We start from the raw sequence: 26,582 nt of genomic DNA on the forward strand, positions 1-26,582 counted from the left end.
GTTCATTCTCTCTACCTGCCCTGAGCTCTGGGGATGGTACGTACAATGGAACTTCTAATTAGTCCCCAATATCTCTGCCAATCCCTGATTTACCTTAGAGACAAAAGCAGGACCTTTGTCCAGTCCAATTACCTTGGGCACTATGAACCTTGGGAAATTTTTCTCTAATATCTTCTTGGCTACCATAGTAGCTGTTTCCTGCTTGGTGGGAAAAACCTTAACCCATCCAGAGAAAGTATTCACAAACACTAGAAGGTATTTGTAACCATATATTCCTGGCTTAACTTCTGTAAACTGGACCTCCCAATAAACCCCAGGCTGCTCTCCCCTAGGTCTCTCGCCCTGTTTGCTCTTGGCTGCATAAGCATTTAGTTGCTGACATACCTTACACTGTTCTACAAGGTCCATTACATATACCTTAGATCCCTTGACTGCTTGGATGAGTTTCTTATCCCCTAAATGGGTCCATCTATGCATTTGGGCAAGTAAGTCCTTAGCTTGTTTTTCTGGGGAGTATAGTTTTTCCCTCTCCGCTGCTCAAAGGTCCAATTTCTTATGTCCTTATCTTATACTTCAGCTGGTGTCTGCTCCCTAGAGCCTGATTCGAATGCTGGTATTTCTGGTGTTTCTGTAGGTGAACTCTTGCCAACTCAGGTAGCATGTTTTAATGTAAGTCTATCCGTGTAATTGGGTTCATTCCCTAGACCTTGATCTAAAGTAGGGTATGGGGTTTAGTTGCAGCTCTCCGTCTAGGCTGCATTAAGCCTCTGAGATGAGGTAAGGGACCACACTGGGGACCCATGTCATGATAATTAATTCCTGTTGCAGCTATAATGAAGAACAAGCCACATTGCTGTCCCAGCCATGTTACATTCAGAGTTTCCTGTGAGGCTTTGATCTTCAGTGAGTTACAGAATCTTTACAGCGCATGTAATCTTCCAGAGATTTCATAGGATAGTCTGTGTGGCTTGCTCTGGGAAAACGAAAAGATCTTATGCTTCGATTGCTTCTCACAGCCTCAGAGTTATGCGTGGTTCCTTAAATTATGAGCCATTGAAGGTAATCTTAGGTTAATGCGATTTTGTAAATCTTGGGTCTGCTTCGGCAGGTCCGCACATGTTTCATGGGAAAGAAATATCAGTGGCTACTGTGCTGGGTTTTGGGTTCCGTTTTATGCATCTGTGTATAAGAACACTCTGTAAGCTATAAACATCTCTGAAAGGTAGGCACTCTTATTATCTGCCTGTTAAAAGAGATGCAAGTGGGGTCCAGGGAAGTTAAGAGACCTTTCCTAAACTATTCAGCTATTAGTGGCTGGGTTTGGGTTCAGACTGCCTGGCTTAAGAGTTTGTCCTCTGTCTACTACTCTGGTGCTTCAATGCACCCTGAGGCTGTTTGGTTAAATTATAAAGCAGCTAACATGAGTTCAGCTCTTGTTAGGGACCAAATGTTTCACTGTATGTTGTTTGAGTGATTCTCAAATCACTCAGTTAATCCTCACAATTATCTGGAAACTTTTAAAAAATTCAGATTTTCTCGTTAGGAGGTGAACTGTAAGGACTGGAGTATGCATTTTAGAAATGGTTCAGCCTGGCTCTTGGGGGAGGGGTAGCAGCAGGCAACTTAGTAAAAAGAATAGGTTGTTTTTCTGTTTTCAGGACCAATAATCACAGTATCTGCCAGTCTATCATCTGTCTGTCTGTGTATCTATGTATTTGTCTATGTATGTATGGTTTTGCATGTAGGTATATATGTATGTATGTATGTATGTATGCATGCATGTATGTATGTATCTACCTGTCTGTCTACCTATCTACTTATTTATTGTCTATCATCTATCCATCTGTCTATTTATCTATTTACTGTCACTTATCATTCTATTAATCTATGTATCATCCATCTATCTGCTTTCACTTATCACCCTATCTATCATCCATTTCTCCATTCACTTGTTTGTAGTAATCGATACTCTATCTATCTATCTATCTATCTATCTATCTATCTATCTATCTATCTATCATCTATCTATGTACCTATCTATGTATCTATCTACCTACCTATCTATCGTCTATCTCTCCATTCACCTAACCTCCCTAAAGATACAGCATAGAAAGATAACATATAGATAGGTTGGTATAATCATACATTTTCAAACTCTGAACTCAGAACTAAGTAACTATTCCCAGTGCTACTTATACTCTGGTCTTGCATCTTCACCACTCTGCAATAGTGTTTCAGCTGTGATGCTCTTCTCTCTGCCTCAAGGACCTTTCACTTGTCAGATGTCATCCTAGACCGTGTAGGTAGGCTATTGTCAGAGTGCAGTATCTTCAGGTTTCAGCTTCCAGCATGCCTGTATATATTATTTTCCAGTTACCTGCACTGTCATCTCCTTGTTTTTGAGATTTGCTATGTAGCTAAGGCTGGACCTGGTGATCTTCCTGATCCAGTCTCCTGAACCTCACAATTATAGTCACGCACCTCCTGGCCTTCTCTACCACTCAGAGATAGAAATCTTTCTGCAGGGACTGAGATGATGTTCTAGGATTTCTGGGCTCTCTGTGGTCTCTGTTGCACACATTCTGCATATTTGTAATTTTTCCAAATGCAAAAGTTCATCAATCTTTTCCTGATGTGCTGATCCTTAACTTAGACTCTTTCAGCATCTGCTCATAGGTTGCTGCACCCCACTTTCCTGGATGACCTGCTGCAGGTTTACCCAACTTCTTTATTTGGGTGCACAGAAGGCAGGTGTTTTCTCTGGCTTACTTCGGGGCCTATAGCAGATGCTTAGCAAGTGAAAAATTAATAAAGAACTGCACAGAAGGAAGCTCACATGCTTTGAGCTGAATACTGCCAGCAAGCTTTAGTTCAGACAACTGGAAGTGACCAGAAGCTTTGTGATAGCTCTTACGAGCCTGGCCATCCACACCCACGGATGTTTCTCAGCTCTTCAAACCCCACACAGCTGTCGAGCTCTATGAGCACAGGTAGAAATAGAAGGTGGGCACAGGCACCTGCTCAGTTTTGTGTATCAACCTCAGATTGCAAGATGCCAGTGACCAATATAGTCAAGCAACTTCAACTTGAATGTAGTAGACAACAAATTGAATTGACTCTGATTTTCCAGCTCGTCACGGCACAAGAAGGTATCATGTGTCAGACATTCACCCTAGCACAAGAGTTGGTAACCATGTGTGCTGGTCTGGCCACAGCTTGACTCTCTGTGATAATTCTCTGACGACTGTGATGATGGTGCTGGTGGTGATAATGATGAGGATGATGTCAGTGAAGTTTTCTCTCTGAAACCGAACAAAGCTCTATTGTTTCTTTGCCACAGATCATTTGCAGGAGTTTTAGGAGTTCCAAATAATACAGAAAAGAACAAAGAGCTAACAAAACCCCCCTCAGCTCATTCAAAGTCATAACAGCCCTTAAGTAGCTAGTTAACCACTTTCAGTGGCTTAAAGAGCATCTGCAATATCGTTTTAGCTCTAAAGAAGCACACACACTCAAGCAAGTCACTCAAATAGGGCTCGATGCTATGAGCAGTTCTTCAATTTGCCTTTTGTTGAGGAGGTGGTGACACTGATGGACAAGTGAAGCCAAATCAGAATAGAGAAGCATGCTCTGTATTCCAGTGCCAGCTCAGGGATCCAGGCTTAAATAGAAAGGCCGACACGGGGAGGGGGGGGGTCTGTCTACTTGAGAAGTAACTGAATCATCACTCCTAGAAGTACTGGACCAGAGTTCTCCCACCCGAACATCCAACAAATGAGCTTGTATCTGTCCTCTTGCGTGGCCCGTCTAGCTCCAACACTATTTATGCACAGTGCAAGCGCTAATCATTTTCTTATCAGGGAAAGCGGATTCCAGACTTGCTCTATGCCCTCAGCACCTGACATTGGAGATAACCCCATGGAAGCTCTTCCTGCCCACCTGACTCGGGCACAGATTCACACTCTGCCCTGTTTCCAAGGTTAGATAGAAAAGGTCAGGAGAAGTCAAGGGAAGTATCTGCACTTAGGCCAGTCTTCAGTGTGTGTGTGTGTGTGTTACAGAATTCCTCTCATTAGCTCATTTCTGCAAACAAGTCTGGAAGCTTCTGTTAATTGCACTTCAGGACAGAGATGTTCTTACCAACATAGGAAGATCATGTGGTATGAAAACCAGCATAAAGAACAGTTATTACCACTTGTCAGGCACTGGACAGTTGGAGAACATCTTGTACCTCATACTCTACAAGACAGGAGCTTCTAGTATATTCTTCCAGTTCAGTGTAGGAGTGCAAATATTAAAGGTGCACGCCACCACATCCAGACTTTTTTACATGGATTCCAGGGATTAGACTCAAGTTATAAGGCCTGTGTGGTAAGCACCTTTGAGTTGTCTTGCTGCTCCATATTTTTTAACTCTTGCAAAAAGGAGTCTTTGATAAGAGGGAACCTCATATTTGCACTGTCTGATTTTTCTATCTTTTGAATCTATCTATCTATCTATCTATCTATCTATCTATCTATCTATCTATTTATCTGCTACGCTCTCCGGTCGAGTCAACTGGACAAGCCGAAAGGCTTAAAAGTCACTCATGAGGCAAAAGAGTTTCAAGGAAGCTCTCCTCCTGGAGTCTAGCGTTCCCTACCCATACAGTAATTTTTCATTCCCGAGTTCCATTCCCGAGTTAGTCTAGTGTATGGATCCACGTGCTCTCTTTCAGTATTTTCCTATTATAAGTGCTTTTTAAAATTGAATTTTGACATGGCTTAAGCCTTCCGCCAGTGTTCCAACAGTCCAAGGGCATCCTTGACCAAGATCAAGGGTTTAGAATTCAGCAAGATTGTAAAAGCTAAGTCACTCCCTTACACAGGAATTTACCATCACTTAAAAAGAAGGAAGTTTCAGACCAGAGAAACCAGAATAGATACTATAGCAGAGTTACACCCATACACACGTATTTACAATGGCCTAAGGGGAAGGTGGACTATACAAGAGACTAAAATAGGAACTGTGGCAAGGACGCGAAGCCCTTGACCCTGGCTTCTAAGATTAGTGAATTTTAGGTGGAGCCCTTGTTGATCCCAGCTGTTATCAATGTATTCTATCCTGGGTGGTTCCCGTTAGACCTTTTGTGTTTACATTCCTCTGTTTTATGTAAGATTCCGGTTACCTCAACTGTACCTTGCGAATATGTCACCCAACTTCCTTATTGTCCTCTGCATAAAAAGTCTGATGCTCGAGTTGTAAAATTACATTCAGATTCCACACAAACTCTCCTGCGTGTGTGTCTGTCTGTCATTCATCCACGCTTTGCCCACCCGCGTCGAGAGACCCCATTCCACGCAGACACAGGGACCCAGAAGGTCTGCGGCATCTATCTATCTATCTATCTATCTATCTATCTATCTATCTATCTATCTATCTATCTATCTATATTCATTCAGTAAATATTTGTTAGGCACTTATTCCGCACCAAACACTGAACTAAAGCAACACTAGAGACAAAGCCTCTCCATCCTGTACAGAGCTCATTTTGACAAGGTAGATGGTGAGAAGTACAGCAAAGCAGAGGAGGGAAAGGGACGCAGAGAGTTCATATAAGATGCTCAGGGATGGGCTCTACCATCTGGTGATGGAGCTGGAGAGAGAAGGTGCAGAGACGACCGTGAAGATGATGCTGGAAGGAACTGGGCTTGGGCAGCTGCCTCACTCCATGTGCTGTTGGGGACTTGGGATTTCCCCTGGATGAGAACACCAGTACTGTGAACAGAGTTCTCCTCAGCACCGTTCTGGTGTGTGTGTGTGTATGTGTGTGTGTGTGTGTGTGTGTGTGTGTGTGTGTGTGTGTGTATTTGTGTGTGTGTGTTGGGAGGAGGCAAAGATGGAAGCAGATTGACCAGTAGGGAGGCCATCATTACATTTTAAAGGCAAGGAGTTTGGGGGCCACTGTACTCATTTCTTTTTGTTGTGGCTGCTGTGACAAAAACAACCTAAGGAAAGAAGGAGTCCACCGCAGTGTTAATTCACAAGGTGTTGAGGCAGAAAACACAGAAATGAGTGTTAGAGATCAGCCGAATTTCTCATTTTCATTCAGTTGGAGAGAACAGACATGAAATGCTACCACCCACGGTCAAGGTGAGTTTTCCCTCCTCATGCTGATCTAGATAATCCCTTGCAGGTACGTCTGGGAGCTTGTCTCCCAAGTGACTGTCGGTCTTGTCCAGTTGACAATTAATGTTAATTATTAAAGCCACAGCACGGTGCAGAGAGAAGCAGCTGGGTTCTCATTCTGCATAGTAAGCAGATTGAGTAGAGAATTACAGAGACAAGAATGACAAAGTTCTTAATCTTCCGCTGTTCAATATGGATAAGCCAGCTTGGTAGCCTGGGTCCTATGCCACATGTCCTGTGTCCCATCTCTTCCTGGACAGAGTGAACAGTGCTACCTCAAATCTGTACTTGCCAGCTGTGTTCCTCTGGCAAGTAAGTAGACGTCTCTGATCCATGTCTTTTTAAATTTATTTTTATTTTGTTCTAAATGATGACATGTCTATGTGAATTTAGCTTTGTATGAGCGCAATGCTTGTGAAGCCAGAGGAGTTGTAATATCCTCTGGAATTGGAACTACAGATGGTTGTGAGTTGCCTGATGTGGGTACTGGCAACTAAACTCTGGTCCACTCCAAGAGCAAAATATGCTGCTAAGCACTGAGCCATCTTCCCAGCTTTGACCCACAGATTCACCTGTAATGTAAATTCAATCAGTACTCTCAAAAAGTACTGTGGGGGTAGAGGAACTGGAGGGGAGGGAATGGGACTGGATTTGATTAAAGCACCTTATATGTTGAAATAAAATTCTCAAACAACAGCAGAAAAAAAGAAGAAAAAGAAAAAAGAAAGAAAGAAAGAGAGAGAGAGAGAGAGAGAGAGAGAGAGAGAAAGAAAGAAAGGAAAAGACCTTTTATGGGGATGGATGGGTTTGGTCACACGATTCAGGCCACCTTCCTTGGAGCCTTGCATGTAGGCTAGGTATTTGGACCTAAGTCTTATTTAGAGTCATATGGGCTTAAATTGATGAACGAATAAGATGGTTTATCCACATTAAAGAACATCAGAGAATTATGAAATTTAATCCAGGGACCACTGACCTCACCTTGAGACCACAGAAGCTCTGAGATTGTGTTCATCTGTTACTGTGGAGATACAGCAGAGACCAATCAATTGGGAGGAAGCCAAGGTCAAGATCACTCAACCACTTGGTCAAGACATTTAGATTTCCACCCTCCTCCCACCCAGTTTACTTGCTTTCGAGGTCGGGGAAGGGGCAAATGAAAGGGCATGGAGGCACTGAGCAGTGAACACCCCCACTCATCCTGGGCTTCACTTTCATTCTTGCCTCGAATCTCTCCGGGGCTATAGGAAACTGCATGGTGTCCTCCTACACAGACACAGCACATTCTGGGGCTAGGGAGTTTCTGTCATTGGAGGTTGCTTATTGTAATGCTACCTTTTGGCCTTTCCCAAGCTGGTGTCTGTTCAGATAGACAGCTGCCTTGTTATTGTGAGCAGCATTAACACATACCACAGCTTGGTTTTTCTTGGGGGGGGTGAGGTGGGGGGGAGGATTAGGATGAGAAGGACTAGAGTTCTCTGTTGCTATGTCCTATCTCCTCTATGATATAACTGTTCTCTCAAGTCTGCGCTGTTTCTTCCCCATCATTTTCCATTGAACCTATTCCACAGGGGAATAGGTTCATCAAAACTGTACAAGATCACTGTGGTTGTCTTGAAACACTTTCCTCCATCGAGGGTCCAGATTCATCCTCTGTCCTTTACAGCTTGGCTTTGTATTCTTCCTTAAACCACGGGACCTTCGCACATGCAGCTCTCTCTTCTAGTGGGAGGCACTTAAGGAAATGAAGCATTCGGGAGCAATGTGCAGTCAGATACACCCAACCAAGCCCTGCTCCCCACTTGTGTGACCTTGGGAGTTCATAGTCATTCCTGGTTTTTATTTAAATTTGTCTACTTTCAACACTCCCAAAAGCCTGCATCCTCACCAGCTGAACATGAATCACCCCCATACTGAGTGCACAATAAGGTGTCATGTTCTGTGCTTAGTATCAGCAGCAGCACCACTGGAGCCCCAAAAAAGCCCAACTAATTATAAGCCTGTGTTCTGCGCTGTTATTATTTGAATGTAACAAAGGCACCTGCCACGTTAATTATGCCCTTCTAATAAACATCTCCAGGCAGTCGGTGGGGGGGAGGGGCTGCATGTTGAAAAGGCAGGTCTTGGCATCACATTGTCAATTCCCTGGGTTCTATGATGTGTTCATTCACATGCAGCTCCTCCGGCCTCCATCCAGACCATCAGGGATGATTCACTGGCTAAACTGCACAAGAGGGAAGGAATCCAGAAGAACAGTTACAGAGGGAGAATCTGGGAGGTCCTCCCTGCTTCCTTACACAGGGAGAATCTGGGAGGTCCTCCCTGCTTCCTTACACAGGGAGAATCTGGGAGGTCCTCCCTGCTTCCTTACAGAGAGAGAATCTGGGAGGTCCTCCCTGCTTCCTTACACAGGGAGAATCTGGGAGGTCCTCCCTGCTTCCTTACACAGGGAGAATCTGGGAGGTCCTCCCTGCTTCCTTACACAGGGAGAATCTGGGAGGTCCTCCCTGCTTCCTTACAGAGAGAGAATCTGGGAGGTCCTCCCTGCTTCCTTACAGAGGGAGAATCTGGGAGGTCCTCCCTGCTTCCTTACAGAGAGAGAATCTGGGAGGTCCTCCCTGCTTCCTTACACAGGGAGAATCTGGGAGGTCCTCCCTGCTTCCTTACAGAGGGAGAATCTGGGAGGTCCTCCCTGCTTCCTTACAGAGAGAGAATCTGGGAGGTCCTCCCTGCTTCCTTACACAGGGAGAATCTGGGAGGTCCTCCCTGCTTCCTTACACAGGGAGAATCTGGAAGGACCTCCCTGCCTTGTGTGTTCAAAGTGACAATTTTACACTGAGGATGGGGGTGTGTGGACGAGAAAGACTAAGGGAAGGTGCACACCATGACCATATCTTCTAGGCACCAACTTTTTCTTTTCTGTTAAGATATAGAAGCATAACAAAGAGTCAAGGGCATACCTCTGATACAGCTTTTCTTGTTAAAACATTTTTTACTATGGTAAATATGCATCATGGCATACATTAATTATGTTTTGCAATTACTTATTGTGCTATTACAGAATATATGTGATCTAATCTGCTGTTTTAACCATCTCTAAATGTGAAGTTCAAGGGCATTAATTACAATCACAATGTTACAAAATTGTTATGTCTGATTTTCCAAACATTTTTGTCATCCCAAATAGACAAACTGTAACTCTTACAGCTTGGTTGGATGTTCACATATGCATAGAGCCCAAATCTAGAGCAAAATTAAGCATTTTTTGATTTCCAACACATTACCTTGAATGTCTTCTCAGATATATCCCTGTGCTAGTCAGATTTCTCTTAAAAAAAAAAACAAGAAAAACAAACAAAAACAAAAACAAAAACAAAACAGAACCAATAGGATGGGGGAGGGGAGAGAGAAAGTTAAAAGGAGGTTTGTTAGATTGTGTCAGGTTGACTTACCCCCAGGAGGCTGAAGGTCTCAACAGTCCCTATCCAGTGCTGAAGGCCTGGAGGATGTCTGGAGAGCCGCTGGTCTTCCATCCACACTGGAATGCTCAAGACGTTGTGTTAAAATACTTTTTAAATCCGTTTTCCCTCTCCAGTCTTAGCTTCCAGAATGATGACGCTGAAATTAATTATTTATTATTAAATGAGTTAGCCATTTGGCTCATTCCCAGACTAGCTGGTAACTTATTTTACCCATTCAAGCTATTCTATGTCTACCATTTGGTTACCTACCTCCTCAGTTCCCTCCCCCTTTTTCCCTTGAATCTCCTCTGATTCTCCCTCAGCCTCTCTCTGAGTTCATCTACCATCTGGTTTACATCTGTCTCCTCTGTGTTCTCTTGAATCTCACTATTTCCCAGAATCCTCTTTCTTCCTGCCAGTGTGCCGGCCCCTATTTCCTACTTCAACTCATTGGCTGTCAGCTTTTTTATTGACAGGTTGTGCTTATGAGAGATTCTCTCTACAAAGTTGGTTCTAGTATTTGCCAAGGACCGGAGCTATAACAGGATAGATAAACTTGGCAAGTGGAGTGAGGTGAACAATTGAAAAGCTATGTCTCCATCATTTTGGGGTGGGTCTTCCTAGTTCAAATAATCTGACAAAGAAAATCCCTCACGGGTGTGCCCAGAGCTTGAGTGTTAGTTGATTCCTGATGCAGTCACATGGGCAGTCACTATAAACTCTCTGGAGTTATAACACTATAGTGTGATTTTAAAAAATTAGATTCCTTTTTAAAGCACTTCTTTGAATCAGTGCTAGCCATGCCTCTAAAAAAGAAAAGAGCAGGCCTGATTGTTTGAGAGGCAGGTGTGCACACATGTATGCACATGTGGAAGAACATGTAGGCTCATGCCTCTCGATTATTTGTATGTTCACGTGTGTGCACATAGAGATCAGAGGACAGATTCAGGTATCATCCTTATTTATTTATTTATTTATTTATTTATTTATTTATTTATGTATTGGCAGATTTCTCACAGTCCTGGAATGCACCAAGAAGGCTAGGCTGGCTAGCCAGGAGCCCCAGGGACGCATCTGTTTCTAACGTCAAGCCGCCACTATGCTTGCCTTTCTAGAAACGTGGGTTCTTGGGCATTGAACTCAGGTCTTCATGCTGACTCACCCCATCAGTCTGCATAGTTCCTTCTTAAATAGCTTCGATTAAATGATTTGCTGAGATCCTGTGATTAGTCATCTGTGTAACTTCAGATTTTATTGGTGATAGCCTATCAAAACGAGTAATTGAAGTGGAAACTTCTTGAATTTTGGGGAAGTCAGTTATGTCAGATGATGTTTTGCTGCGGAACATAGGTGGAAGGATGCTTTGCTAAAGCAAACATGTGAATAGTCGTGTGATGAAGAAATGTAAATTTGATGCCACAGACAGTGAGAGCTGAAGCATTGCTTTGCTTTGCTTTGCCTTGCTACCCTTCTCTAATGATATACATGCAGTAGTTCACCTTACATTGCGTTGCTGAGCTCCACTTGTGCTGACGCCTTACAGAGAAACCAAAGCCAAAGAACTTCCTGTGAGGTTCCTGCTGCTTCTTTCTTCTTCCAAGGCCTCGGGCTGGTTGGTTTCTTCTGCATTGAACTGCCCTTGCTGGTCAGTGTGTGGTGACTGACAGGCGGACTGGACTGCAGCTGCTGATTTGTGTTTGGTGTTTGCTACTGGACTGAGCTGCTGATATCCTGACCATGAAGATTGGACTCATCCCCAAAGAACTATTTCTAAACAGGTCTACTCCCCTCATATCCTAATAACTCTTCTTTTCCACTATGTCTGGTGGGTGGTGAGCTAGAGGAGAGGCTAAACCCTTATTAAAGTAGGTTGCAAAAACATATGCCTACAAGCAATAGTGGTCCTTATTATTGCAGTGATTGGTATTTAGATAAGTCACATGACCACCATCCACCCCAAGAAGTTGCAGAGCTTCCAAGTGGCAGAGATATGAACAAAGATTTAAGAGGCTCTTAAAGAGTCTGGATTGCTTCCGTAATGTGTTCAGCATCCACAATGCTGCAAGATGGATGCGTTTAGGCCCATTTCATACATGAAGAAACACAAACACTTGTTGAAATCTTCATGACTAGTGGACCAGGCCAGCGCTCCAATGCAGGCTTCCCATTCTACGATGGCTACTGCTTCATACTTCATTAGGAGTAGTATGAAATCTATATCAAGGGCTGGTGAGATGGCTTGGTGTGTAAAGGTACTCACCTCTAGCCTGACAACCTCAGTTTAATTTCTGGGACCCATGTGATGGAAAGAGAAAACTGATGCCCGCTAGTTGTCTTCAGAACTCCACATGTGCCTGGTTCCTTGCATATTAAGTAAATAAAAAATGTAAATATCTGTATCCCTCTGTGATATGATAAGAGCTGGCTTTGTGCCAACCCCGAAGGGACCGTCCATCCACCAGAAAGTTCTGCCTTGCACAGAGATGGAATGGTCTCTTTGCAACTTTACCCAGTTACTTCCAGTACTTAGCATTTAATTACCTCTTGTCTTCTATTACTCTCTAATTGTCTCTTACGACTCCTCCCTTCTTCCTGGCTTCCTTGCCAACATCTCCAGGGCAGAGATCAAATCTTATAGGCTCAACGCCTCCTGAAGCAGTAAAGTAAGAGCTTATTAGATAAATACTTGTTGGTTGAAAGTTATTACAAGAATTTCTCCTCAGGGTGTCATCCAAGGTATGTGGGAAACTGTGTAGAAAGGTCACCAATTTAAATGCGATTTGGATACTTTTAAATAGACAGAGTAGTCAATACTCAGAAACTTTATTCCTCAATGATACAGCTGTCCTAATTGCTATTATTGCCTGTGTGCTTGTGTGTATGCATGTGTGTGCGTGTCTGAGTCTGTGTATGAGTGTATGTATGCAAGTGTGTGTGTATCTGTATGTGAGTGCCTGTGTGTGTGTCTGAGTCTGTGTCTGAGTATGACCGTGTGTGTGTGTGTGTGTGTGTGTGTGTGTGTGTGTGTGTGTGTATGTGTGTGGTGCATACACATCAGCCTGTAATACCCGCTCATGCAAACATGCAGAGGCTCATGCCGACATCATATTTAAAATGGACACATTTAAATTACAAACCCTTGGCTGATTGTCCTGAGACAGGGTCTTTCACTAAACTGGAAGCTCAAAGTTTTGGTTAGGCTGGTTGGCCAGTGAAATACTGGGATATGCCTGTCTCTGCCTTTAAATTACTGGGCTTAAAGGCACAGCTTGCACAGTCATCTTCCCAGCCCAAAGATGTCAACTCTGCAAGTCTTTCTTCTTCAGAACTGTGTGGATGCCAAACCAGAAATGAGGGCATAAAGTGAATAATAGAGTCAAGGCTGCATGAAGGAAGGCCAGGGTGAGCTTGCATGCCTGAAATTTTATTGGCTTCAAAGGGCACTGTTCCCAAAGCCTGTTTCTGCTCTCAGATAAAACCACTCACCCATATTTCCCTTACTGTAGTGCCTTCTGTTATGCTTTCCCAACTAGAATTTAGGCAGCGTTCATTTCATAGCTAGCAACTGAACCCTACTCAAGGCAGTACAAACAAAGAGTGGAAACTTGAATCTATTGCACTGTGTGTGCACAGTCTGGGTTCTCCAGAAACCTTGATCTGGAGATTGCTATGGTGTAATGAGATGTGTATGATGTCCGGAGAGATGATGAGATTGTTTCTTTCCCCTCCTCTGCTCACAGCCCCAGCTGAGAGAACCCCAATGGCTCAAAGGATGAAGCCAACTTCTCAATCCCTTTAGGTTAGAAGAAACATGCAGACAGCTAGGTCTGAGATGAGCTCCATACAAATGAGGGAATAGAGAGAAGGAGAGAAATGTCTGAAGGCCATCAGTCCAGCAAGGGCAGATACAAATTATGGTGCCCACGGCCAGTTAACCCTGTGTTATGAATCAGCCTCTTTCAAGGCTGGAGCTCTTGATGGCAGCATGTTGGGTGATTCCTCATGGAATCTGGAACTGAATCCTTAAAGGAGGAGCAAGAGGAAACTTTCAAGCTGCTTTACTTCTCACCTGTTTATTGAGCAGCAATAACACAAAGATCAAAGGAGACACCCACCGCTTACCATAGGACTTGATGCTACCATGGGCAGACTTCACAGAAATGACCGTGGCAGAGATTGGCTGAGACTGCTTGATGTGTTCTCAGCTTTGAGCATGAGGCACAATAGGAATGAGGGAACAACCTTACAGTCTGCTCACAGAATCCCTTTCTACATCTTCACAGCAACTTCTGATGTCAGAGGATACCACGTGACCCTATTCTATATGAAGGGAGTCAAGAAGCCAAAGGCACCATACACACTGTCCCGAATACCCACGTGCTTTCACATAGAACCCATGTTCTGTGAAGTTACAACTTGTTTGAATGAAGGGAAACAATTTCTTAGGAGAAAGAAATTGTTCAGACACCAAAGATGGAACTTGGAGTCTAAGTTACTTGATATCTCATGAGGGACTGTCATACAAAGCCTGAGGCTGAGTCTGGACTCACTGTTCAAGTTCATATTTCCTATTCAATGCTCGTCCTCAGGACCCCTAGGTGTTTCCTTCTACACTGAAGCCCCACCTCCACCATAGAGCCATGTAATTGGCCACTGAATAGTGACTCTTGCAAGCAGGCCCATAGCTACTGGCAGCAGAAGGCCCAGAGGCAGGATAAGACAGCTGGTGCTCTCCTCAACAAAGCCTTGATGTCCTGCCCCACAAATGCCAACCTCCTTTTTCCAGAAGGTATTTCTGTCCCCTCAATCACTCATCATAACCCTGTTCCAGACGCTGGGTGGTGCTTGGCTGAGTGTGGGTGGCAGCCGGGATCTGGCCTACTTTGCTCATGTAATAGCCAGAGACTGTTCTGCTAGTGAGATCTAGCTGTCCCCAGAAACATGGTCCCAACTGTTAAAAATGGTAATCTCAGTGCCTACAGTCAGGAGGCACATCAGATTATTTCTTAAGCTTATTAAATAAATGAACCAACAAATCCAATCAGGTGAAAGATCTTTTAGGCTCTCAAAGGGCTAGCAAGTGATTTAACTGGAGCGCCACCTCCAAGGTAGGTTCGTTCTCTCTCCTCCTGAAGAGTAAAACAACACTTTCTGTTTACAGTGTTCCATGCACCTTGCCTGAGTTTACTGTCATGCTTAACCATTTGATGGCGTTCCTTCAAACTACATATATGTTGCTCACTTCATGGTAAAGCTGAGGCTCAGGAAGAAGGACAGCCTGGACTCCATTTTGAGGGAAATGGGGAAGGATTTGTTGATGGCTCATGATGTGAGAGAAAAAGGCAGGCCAAAAATGAGGCCAGTAGTTTTTGTCTAATCAGCTTGGCGAAGTTGCTAGTGACTAAGATAGCAGGACAGTTGGCCAATGCAGGTCCTGAGCTGAGTGCAGTTAAGTGTTTAACTCTGTACCTTTGCAGTCAGAGGGAAGATGCTGAGAGGCAATTAAATAGGAAAAGAGGATGCTAGAGAGAAGAGTAGGAATTATGGCCATAGTGATGGAATTAAAGGCCCAGAGGCTGGAAATCACTGGAGAAACTGGATCTAGAGAAGAGAATGAGTTAGAGACCATCTAGGGCACAGAGACAGGAAGACAAGAAGCAGCTGAGAAGCTGCAGGAGGGTACATGAGGGTGGTATTTCAAGAGGGAGAGACAGAGTAGAGCCAGTGCTCCAGCTGACCCATGGCAGGTTAAACAGAGATCATCTGCTTTAGCCCACAGGATGTTATGGCTGACCTTGACAAAGACACCTTCATGAGGTGGTGGGGAAGACAGCTGGTGAGAATGGGAACACAATTGGAGAGGATTATTTTTACATGTGGACAGGAAAGGAGAGCAAAGTACGGGACTGTAGCTGGACAGAGCACGTGTGACTGTTCTGAGTGAATTTTATAGCTTGATTGTATCCTGAAGGAAATTATGTCTGACACAAGAACAGAACAACAACAGCCGCAGTGACTGCAGGCCTGTGTACCTGGGTTGGCTGGAGCGTGGGAAGCACACAGGACAGAGCATCCAGGCTTAGAGCGCTCCCTGCGTTTGCTGAGTGGACTCTCTTCCCAGATGACATGCTCTTGATTTCCTTCCTCCGACTTCCCCGAGAAGGCTGCTGCCTGGAAGAACAAAGCCCAGGAAGCAACGCTTGCTATTTCTGCTTTGATAACCATGAATTAGAGAGAAGAGAGAAACAAGAGGTGACGGGGACTTTGTCGGAGCTGCCGAATTTAGGTGTGTGAGTGCTGAGCACACTTGCAACATCACCTTGCTGGGAGGTTTTCAAGGTTAGGAGCCTTTCTGTAAGGGACAGAACTACAGAAACATACTTGGGGATGCCATCTAAGACATTTAGCTTAAGGAAGCTGAGCTGGCGTCTTTTTAGCCCCCCAGCAAATATCAACAGAGGCTGAGAGAGGAGAAATTAAAATTAGATAATAAAAAGGAACAAGAGATGCTCTGAAGAGGGTGAGGCAATGCAGAGGTGGGGGTGTATATGTCCTAAGGGAGAATAGGGTAAGTTAGAGGTAGCCTTCTCAAAGAGAAAGCAAGCAATTCTTTATTTTAGCATTTAGCCATACTTTCCTTTTTTGGTGACTCCCAAGTTACATCTCAAAAGGTTGCTAAGAAACCTGCCCCCCACCTGCCTTTTTCTTTTGATAGCAGAACTGTATGAGGTGGCCCCAGAGACTCCTTGGATGGAACTTTGATCTGATAAAATAAAACAATAAGCTGTTGGGGTTGTATAAAGGGCTAGGCTCACTTCCCTTTCCTATAACTGAATTTCTGAAAATTGTGGGCTCTTGTCTGAGAAGAACCTCATGCAGTTGTTAACTGTGGTGGCATTCTTGCTGCCCTGCTGGGAGATGCTTCAGCAGGATTCCAGAGTGGGGGTGGGGGCATCTGGTCCATTTCTTGTATTTCCAAGATTTCCTCTGCCCTTCTCATACCAAGGATGCTCAGGCAGGTCCAGTGTTAAGTGTTTGGAAGCTGATAGGTGAGTGTTGGGAAGCAGAGAGGGCAGGATAGGGCAACCAGGTAGGTCTGAAAGAGGCAAAACCTCAGAGAACTGTGGACTCTACACAGAAGAACTTGAGAAGTCTGTTTCTGACACAGGAAACAGCATCAGCGGCGCAAGGAACACCGAGCCCGGAGCTGTTGGAACTGCTTGAACTATATTTTGAGTGCATCTTAAAATTAATTTTAAGACCAGGCATGGTGGTGCACGCCTTTAATCCCAGCACTTGGGAGGCAGAGGCAGGCAGATTTCTGAGTTCGAGGCCAGCCTGGTCTACAAAGTGAGTTCCAGGACAGCCAGAGCTATACAGAAAAACCCTGTCTCGAAAAACAAAACAAACAAACAAAAATATTTTAAGGTAGTGTGCAAAGTAATGAGTTTCATTATGTCATTTTCATATGTATGTATGTATGCATGTATGTTTATATGTAATATGTACATTTGTGTATAATACATAATGTGTAATACACACACACACACACACACACACACGAATGATGTGCTTTGTTCATATGCTCCACATACTGCCCCCATTGTTTCCCTTCCTGCTTATCACCTCCATCCTCCATCAGTACCCTTACTGAGTTCATCTGTCTGTCGACATCTATCTTCATATGTATTGTTTAGTCTAGATTGTACATATAAAAAGAAATATATTCTCTTTTTTTCCTTTTCTCCACTACCATTTCTTGTTCTCCCATACTCTTTTCTCTTAGACTAGGCTGTAGTTCAGTGCCACACCCAACAATTGTTTCTACAGGGTTTTTAATAGAGGGGCAATAGGACTGTATACATTTGAAACGCAAAGCAGAAAAAACTTGAAAACCAGTCAATTTCTCCTGCGGTGGATCTATGAATGGAAATCTGAAGTGAATGGTAGCATTTCTTGCATTGTGAAGACCCATCAGCAAGTGTGAAAAGTTGTGAAGAGGTTTCTGTAACTTGGCTGTGTGCCAATTAAGTGTCTGGCACATAATTGTGAAACACCTGTTCTTTGTGGTTTGAAGTCAAGAGCTGATGTTTTCTGGACACACAGTTCTGACTCAGGCCACTCACTTGAATACCTAAGAGGATCAAAGAATAACTCCAGGAACTCTAAGGGAAGTGGCCTCCGATGATGACATCTGCTTACTTGGTTCAAGCAGAACAGGAATGAGCATGGAAAACAAAGGGCACAGCAGGAGAAAGACTTTCAATTCCTAACTGTGTCTCAGTGGGTTTTCCCACACTTCTGGAGCAGGGGTGAGGGGTGGAGGTGGGGGTGGGGGTGGGGGTGGGGGGTGGGCTGAGTAAGGTGCTAATGGGTCGTTAACACCCCTCTCCATAAATCTCTACACCAGCAAAGCAAGCCTTAGTTAAGTCCAGACTTTCAGGCTCAGTATCTCCCCCCCCCCCACACACACACACGCACACACACACACACCAGAACTCAATATGATGAAACAACAACTATTTATTTATTTACATTTGTTTAGAGCTACAGTTCACACTAGTAATTTTTATTTCTATTTTTATTTTGCAGCTATCTTGTACTGCTAGAAAGAGAACTTTTTTTTTTTTTTTCCTTTTCTGGGTGACACTAATGCTGATTTCAGTGTCCTGCCAACTCATTAAAGCCGTTTTTTTGTTTTTTGTTTTGTCTTTTATTAAGTGAGTAATATTAAGATAATAGTAAGTGCTGAATGCAGGAAGTGGCACTTGGGTATGTGACAACTATGAGCCCAAGAACACAAGGTGAGGAGTGAAGCTGAGCCCTGACATCATCATGCCATGTGATCAAAGCTGCCTGCCATTGGCCACATACTAACTACATGTGCCCATTTCTCTGCAGTACTGGGAAGAGGCCATGCTAAGTGAACAGATCAGAGATTCCTTAAGGCTAAGGCCCTGAGCCAGGCAGAACTTCTTGATGGGTGATGAAAGGATATTGATGGTCATATGAAGCAATGAATCTACTAGAATGATTCAGTAATCCACTTAAAATACCTTCATGGTGCAAATTATATTTGAATAAAAGTTTTGAAATCTTTGCTGTCTTTTTTTGTTGTTTTTTTTTTTGTTTTTTGTTTTCTTTGTTTTTTGTTTTGTTTCTTGTTTTTTTGTTTTGTTTTGTTTTGTTTTTTCTGTTTATTTTTTGTTCTTTACAAGACAGGGTTTCTTTGTGTATCCCTAGCTGTCCTGAAAATCACTCTCTAAACCGGTTGACCTTGAACTCACAGAGATCATCTACCTGCCTTTGCCTCCCAAGTGCTTGAATTAAAGGCCTGCACCACCACAGCCCAGCCAGTTTTCAAATCTTGAGAGTCCTCAAAACAAAATAAAATCTTGAGAGTAAAATCTTCCGCATTTGAACATCTAAAAGTTTGGAAACACTGGTCATTGTGATGTTTGTTTGAACTCTTGGTCCTCAGCGGCTGGACCTCTGTGAACCCTTTAGGAGGTGGCACCTTGCTTGAAGGAGTGGCTCCCTGGGTAGGGGCCTCCAGGGTTCGCAGACCACCTTGGCTTCCTGTACGTACTCTGTACCCTGACTACAGTTGTAGTCGGCCACCTCATGCTCCTGCACCACGCTTGCCCTGCCGTGATGACTGTATGTCTTCTGTGATCAGAAATAGATCTTCCTTTACGCATTGATAACATATGGACACCTGTGACCCTTAGAGCTGCCAGGGGCTGCTTTGAATGAAAGCCTATAAAGACCTTCAAACAATATTGCTTCAAGACCCTAGTCGTATGTTTGCATTTGTTCCATGAACAGCTCGTCTAGTGGTATGGATGCCATTCCCAGCCCAGACTAAGGGCAAATCTACTCAGCACAATCCAACAACGTAGCTTCGGGTGGGGACATCAATGTCTGAGAATCATGGTTTAGTCATGAAGGTGAGCATGACTTACTTATGTTACAGGCAAGTATGTCATTTCTGAGGGCACAGGATAGAACAAGATGCACCAGCGTGTGATCATTGGGTATAATAGGTTGGTATCTGTCTCTTGTCCTGTTTTGGACTTTCTTACAAAGAGCATCATGGAGCTTTAACCGTCTTTATAGATGGATGTATGTCTGCTTAGCAGTTTAGGAGACAACTCCACTGGAGGATGCCACCCAGCTAAAAATGTCCTGCTGGTGTTGCCGAGGGCCGACAACCCCACCGCAGAGTGTCCTTTGGGTTTTTAAGTTTGTGCAGATTGAAATAATTACTGCTTTCGACTTCCTTGATGAGGAAGCAAATGGAGACCCTGAGATGAAGACAGCTGGGCAAATGAAGGGGCAGGACAGCCTTCCCCATGGAAATCCCATCTGCCTGAGGCCAGCCTCTCCAGAGATGGGGGCATGAGATGGGAAAGGCTCTAGGGAGCTCAGTTGTGAATCTCACTGTCTCATCCTCTGAGGCTATGGCTAATCTCCACTGCTTGTTGTCACTCAGTGCAGTTTCTCTGATGCATCTCTCTGCTTCTGCCTCAGATCCCCGCAGTAGAAACATCTCCCCGAAAAGTCACAGTAACCCATTTAAAGTCAACAGGACACAGCCACACTCCTGCTGTGGCATCTCTTTTTATTTCATGAAGAGTAAAGCCCAGTTTGGTTGTTGTTTACAGTATTTCTTTACCTTTGAACCCTGCAATTTTGTCCTGTTTCCTTTGCTGTGTTTAGCCTTTTCATATGTGTTAGGAGTTTTTATTTATTCTTAAAGATGGGTGTCTGGCATCGAGAACTAAAATATGCCTTACTTAAAAACAAAAGAATTAAAACTCAAAAAACCACAAACAAACATAACAACAACAACAAAAAGCAAACCAACCTGAAAGTGAAGCCCATGCTGTCCATGTGTGTGTTTCCAGTTTCAGCTCATGCTGTCCAGCATCCTGAGTGTATATCCTGCTCTTTGGGATATGTGAAGAGAGAATGAAAAATGCTATTCCAAGGATGACCTTGAATTGTTGATTCTCCTGCATTCATTTCCCATGTGCTGGGGCTGCATATGAGCACCACACACTACATATTGTACAGTGCTGGGGACTGAAGTCAGGGCTTTGTACTCTATCAACTGAGCCATATTCCTAGCCCCTTCATTAATATGTCTTTATAGAGTCACTGTTAATATTAGAGCATGTTAAATTTATTCATTTAATAAAATATTTTTAACATCAATGTATCAATGTTAATTAATTGAAGCTTCACTGAAGCTTTTGAAATATATCTATATAGGAAAGATCAGTTTACCAAAAGAAATGAGGTATAGAAAAGTAAAAACCTGGTGATCCTATCACATAGAATTTGAAATGTTGGCCTCCTGCAAGTTGAGTGAAATTATGAACTGTCTGTCTCAAAAAGCCGTAGCACTGAATAGTTTCACTATGAAGAGCTGAGAGGCCATAAGCAATATGTGTTCAATATGATTTAGGCATTTGTTCAATATGTAGAGGTCTCAGAATCTCACATGATCTCCCCCACTCGGGCCTGATGGCACAAGCCTATAAGTCCCAGATATGGGGGAAGCTGATGCAGAGGCATGGCAAATTCGAGGCCTGTCTGGGCTATAGTGAGTTCAAGGCCAATCTGGGCTATTTAGTGCAATCCTATCTCAAAATAGAAAACAGGGATGGGAGGTTTAAGAGAAGAGACCTGGACTGAGTTGGGGGGCAGTGAAGGGTGAGTTTGAGAAAAAATAAAATATACTCATACATTAAGAAAAAGTTCCTAAGGAAAATAGAAAACTTGTAGATCTGTATAATAGCTCAGTGGTAGAGCACTTGCCTAGCATATACTGATTCCTAACTTTAACTGCAGAGAGAGAGAGAGAGAGAGAGAGAGAGAGAGAGAGAGAGAGAGAGAGAGAGAGAGAGACAGAGAGAGACAGAGAGAAAGCAAGAGAGAGAGAGAGAGAGAGAGACAGAGAGATAGAGACAGAGAGAGACAGAGAGAAAGCAAGAGAGAGAGAGAGAGAGAGAGAGAGAGAGAGCTGTCAGTGGCAAACCGTATTTCTGTTTGGCTGTCCTGACTTTCCCTCTCCAGCCCTGTATCTTAAGAGCCACCTTGTCCCCTTTGCTGTCAGTGAGGAAGACAGTCATTACGGTCACTGACACTGGAGAGCTCGACACCTATTTAGCACAGCCCTGACTTCCTGCTCTGCTGCCTCTACTGAAAGGCAAGCAATCAGCTGGGAGGCCTTCTTTGTCCACACTTACCAAAGGAGAGCCCATCTTTGCCTGGGTTTATTTCTGTGTATCAGGATGCCCACCACAGCCTGCACCCATGCCTGGCTGTTTGTAGACTTTCAGACATGCTGTTTGATCTTAAATATACATGCCCAGGAAACTTCTGGTCTCCATTCAAGAGAGAGCTTCAATGGTCCTTCCTTGTAAAGCAACCCCAGACTCTCTCCTGGGTAAGTGGCTGCCTGTCCTGGAAGCCTTATCAGAAACGTGTGGATGTTTCTCCCACTCCATTTCATTGTGACCTTTCTTCTTAGCATCAGAGTCTTCTCTAGACCATGAACTTTGTTACTTCATTAAAGGGGCCACACAGGTCATCAATCTGTGTAGCACCATAGTGTCGGGCCATTGATGTGCATTTGGGAAAGTTGGAGAATGGATCTATGATAGCATGAGTAGAGGTCGGTGAATACATGTGCTGTGCCCACATGATGATTGAACAAGACAGTGAAATGTGTGTGAATGAGCTTAAATTGGTTGCTGAAAAGATGAATCATGAGTGTGAATGAAGGGCAGAACGAAATGAGCAGCAGCCAGTCTTCCCTTGGTACCCCTGGATGGCTCAGCCTAATGAAGGCAGATACCTACCACCTTCCCCAAGGATGGGAGGACTTTGGCTCCAGACTGTGTGGGCTTGCTTTTTTTTTCTTGAACAGAGTTTTATTTTTTATTCTTTATTATTATTATTAGGTATTTATTTCATTTACATTTCCAATGCTATCCCCAAAATCCCCCACATCCTCCCACACCCACTCCCCCACCCACCCACTCCCACATCTTGGCCCAGGCATTCCCCTGTACTGAGGCATATAAGATCTGCATGACCAATAGGCCTCTCTTTCTGCTGATGGCCGACCAGGCCATCTTCTGATACATATGCAGCTAGAGACATGAGCTCTGGGGAGGTACTGGTTAGTTCATATTGTTGTTCTACCTATAGGGTTGCAGATCCCCCCAGCTCCCTGGGTACTTCCTCCAGTTCCTCCACTGGGGGCCCTGTGATCCATCCAATAGCTGACTGTGAGCATCCACTTCTGTGTTTGCTAGGCCCGGGCATAGTCTCACAAGAGACAGCTATATCTGGGTCCTTTCAGCAAAATTGTATCTTATATCTTGGGTATCCTAAGTTTCTGGGCTAATATCCACTTATCAGTGAGTACATATCATGTGAGTTCTTTTGTGATTGAGTTACCTCACTCAGGATGATGCCCTGTCAGGGCTGTGCTAAATAGGTGTCGAGCTCTCCAGGATGATGCCCTCCAGGTCCATCCATTTGCGTAGGAACTTATAGAGGAGAAAGTGGGGAAAAGCCTGGAAGATATGGGCACAGGGGAAAAATTCCTGAATAGAACAGCAATGGCTTGTGCTGTAAGATGGGACAAATAGGACCTCATAAAATTGCAAAGCTCTGGAAGGCAAAAGACAACGTCAATAAGACAAAAAGGCCACCAACAGACTGTGTGGTTAGAGATAAGCAGGAACGCAAATGATGCAAAAATGACAAAGGTCTTAGAAACAGCTGTAGGAATTCCCAAAATGAAGATAAATGCATTATTATGCTGAAATTCTTCATTTTGGGGAGAGGGAGCATATGGCATCTTAAGTAATGGAACAGTCTCAGGCCTTCTCCTGAGAAAGCATGTGGAACCAAAGGCTCTGAATGTAAAGTATCGGCCACAGGCTCATGTGTTTGAAAACTTGATGCTGTTTGGAAGATAATAGAGCCTTTTGGAGGAGGGGCCTAAATTGGAGAAGTAGGTTGCTGAGAAGTGGGCCTTGAGGTTTGTAGGCTGGCCTTGCTTCTGGACCTTTTTCTGTTTCCTGATTTACCCAAAGGTGAGAAAAATCCACAAGAGGGACAGCATCTCTCTAAATCCCAGTCAAAAGAAATCTTTCCTCTGTCACATTGTTTAGCATCACAGAGACAGAAAGTTAATGTTAGAACATCACAAGTGGATTTCTATAGAGCTGACATTACTTGCTTCAAGAACAGGGCTATGGGTCAGCCAGTTCCTATAAATCTCTCATAGCTGAGAAACCCTGACCTCTTTAGTATAGGCTCAGAACTCAACCCTGTGGATGACATAATCTTTCTAGACACTTCCTATTTTTCTGTATTTGTCATGACGTATTTGTCTTTCCCTCCAAAAAGCCCAACAGGAGGAAAATAGGAGTGTGTGGACCACGATCTGAGCCGGTGTAAATAAACAGAGCACTGTGTTGGGACACCTTAATTAATGGTGGTGCCAAGCCCTTTGCCTTGCTTCTTGGATACTATATGCTGTGCAAATAACACACAGCTCAGTTACGGGCAGGGCTCACTAAATTCCAATCTAGAGGGGGCAGGCCGCATCAGAGAAAATCATTAATAGCTGAGGTGGAACCCAGTTAACATTCAATTTATCCTGAACCTGGCACTTAACGGAGGGTGTTTAATTTCATTAGTACAGCTTAGAGAGTTTTCCCTGTACAGAGTGTTTGTACAGGAGCAGGATGAATAACTGTCAAGTCCTTAGGGAGACTGAGTGGTAGCGACAGAGAGAAGCCTGTGATTGGGTGATTTGGCTGTGGTTCAGGAAGTAGACATTTGTACACACTGTCGAAAAGCATGGAAGGGATCTTCACAAATACTTTGAAAAACTACTTGTACTACTCATCAGAACAAATGAAACCCGGATATGTGTCACTTAGCCCAGGTGTGTGGAGATGCTTCCTGGAAATGTGCAAGATGATGCTCACTGTCCAGAGCAAAAGAGACTAGAAACAATTTAAGTATTTGAGAATCGGGGGTGAGCTAATGTCTTAGTCAGGGTTTCTATTCCTGCACAAGCATCATGACCAAGAAGCAGTTGGGGAGGAAAGGGTTTATTCAGCTTACGTTTCCACACTACTGTTCATCACTGAAGGAAGTCAGGACTGGAACTCAAACAGGTCAGGGAGCAGGAGCTGATGCAGAAGCCATGGAGGGATGTTCTTTACTGGTTTGCTTCCCCTGGCTTGCTCAGCCTGCTTTCTTATAGAACCAAGATTACCAGCCTAGAGATGGTCCCACCCACAAGGGGTCTTTCCCCCTTGATCACTAATTGAGAAAATGCCTTACAGTTGGATCTCATGGAGGCATTTCCTCAACTGAAGCTCCTTTTTCTTTGATAACTCCAGCTGTGTCAAGTTGACACAAAACTAGCCAGTACAATTGACCCCTTGTCAACTTGACACACAAACACATCACTGGTAAGCCTCAACCCTTAGTTTTTTATTCATCCCCAAGATCTAAATAACTTTAAAAGTCCCACAGTTTTTACAAATTCTTAAAATTTCAATTTTTCTTAAAATCCAAAGTCTTTACAATTAAAAGTCTCTTAACTGTGGGCTTCATTAAATATTTTCTTCCTTCAAGAGGGAAAAATATCAGGGCACAGTCACAATGAAAAGCAAAAATCAATCTCCAACCATCCAATGTCTGGGATCCAACTCATGATCTTCTGGGCTCCTCTAAGGGCTTGGTCACTTCTCCAGCCCTGTACTTTGTAGCAAACAGCTTTTCCTCTGGGTTCCAGATGCCTGTAGTCCACTGCTGCTGCTCTTGGTGGTCATCTCATGGTACTGGCATCTCCAAAACACTGCATGACCCCTTCAGTCCTGGGCCATCAATTGCAACTGAGGCTGCACCTTCACCAATGGCCTTCCATGGCCTCTTACAGTGCTGAGCCTCAGCTGCTCTGTGTGACCCCTTCATGCCTTCAAAACCAGTACTACCTGGGTAACTCTTATACATTATCAAATCCCGCTGCAGCATGAGTACAACCTTGGCTATCTCTGGAACACAGTCTCTGTGCTTTCAGAAAACACTTCCTAAAAGATGTCATCACCTCAACGATGCTGGTCTCTTCTTAATCACCGCTAATTTCTTAGCTCCAGCTAACCAGCATCAATAGTCCCAGTAATGCATAGGTTTTGCTTTAGTAGTTTTGGTATCTTGTTAATCACAGCTGATTCTTCAGCCCCAGCTAATCAGAACCACAGAATAATCAAACTCCAACATAGCAATGGCCCTGAAAAGAGTCTTTAATTTTCCCTCTGAAATTTCACAAGCCAGGCCTCCATCTTCTGCACTGTTCTCAACATTATCTTCCACACAACATCTGACAGAGCTCTTAATACCAAATGGATCTTCTAGCCCAAAGTTCCAAAGTTCTTCCACAGTCCTCCCCAAAACATGGTCAGGTTGTCACAGGAATACCCCACTATGCTGGTACCAATTTGTCTTAGACAGGGTTTTTATTCCTGCACAAATATCATGACCAAGAAGCAGTTGGGGAGGAAAGGGTTTATTCAGCTTACATTTCCACACTTCTGTTCATCACTGAAGGAAGTCAGGACTGGAACTCAAACAGGTCAGGGAGCAGGAGCTGATGCAGAGGCCATGGAGGGATGTTCTTTACTGGCTTGCTTCCCCTGGCTTGCTCAGCCTGCTTTCTTATAGAACCAAGATTACCAACCTAGAGATGGTTCCCCCCACAAGGGGCCTTTCCCCCGATCACTAATTGAGAAAATGCCTTACAGTTGGATCTCATGGAGGCATTTCCTCAACTGAAGCTCTTTTTTCTGTGATAACTCCAGCTGAGTCAAGTTGACACAAAACTAGCCAGTACAGCTAAATAATGACTTT

Source organism: Mus musculus, chromosome 16 (assembly GCF_000001635.26).
Source record: "Mus musculus strain C57BL/6J chromosome 16, GRCm38.p6 C57BL/6J".
In the NCBI taxonomy this organism is placed as follows: Eukaryota; Metazoa; Chordata; class Mammalia; order Rodentia; family Muridae; genus Mus; species Mus musculus.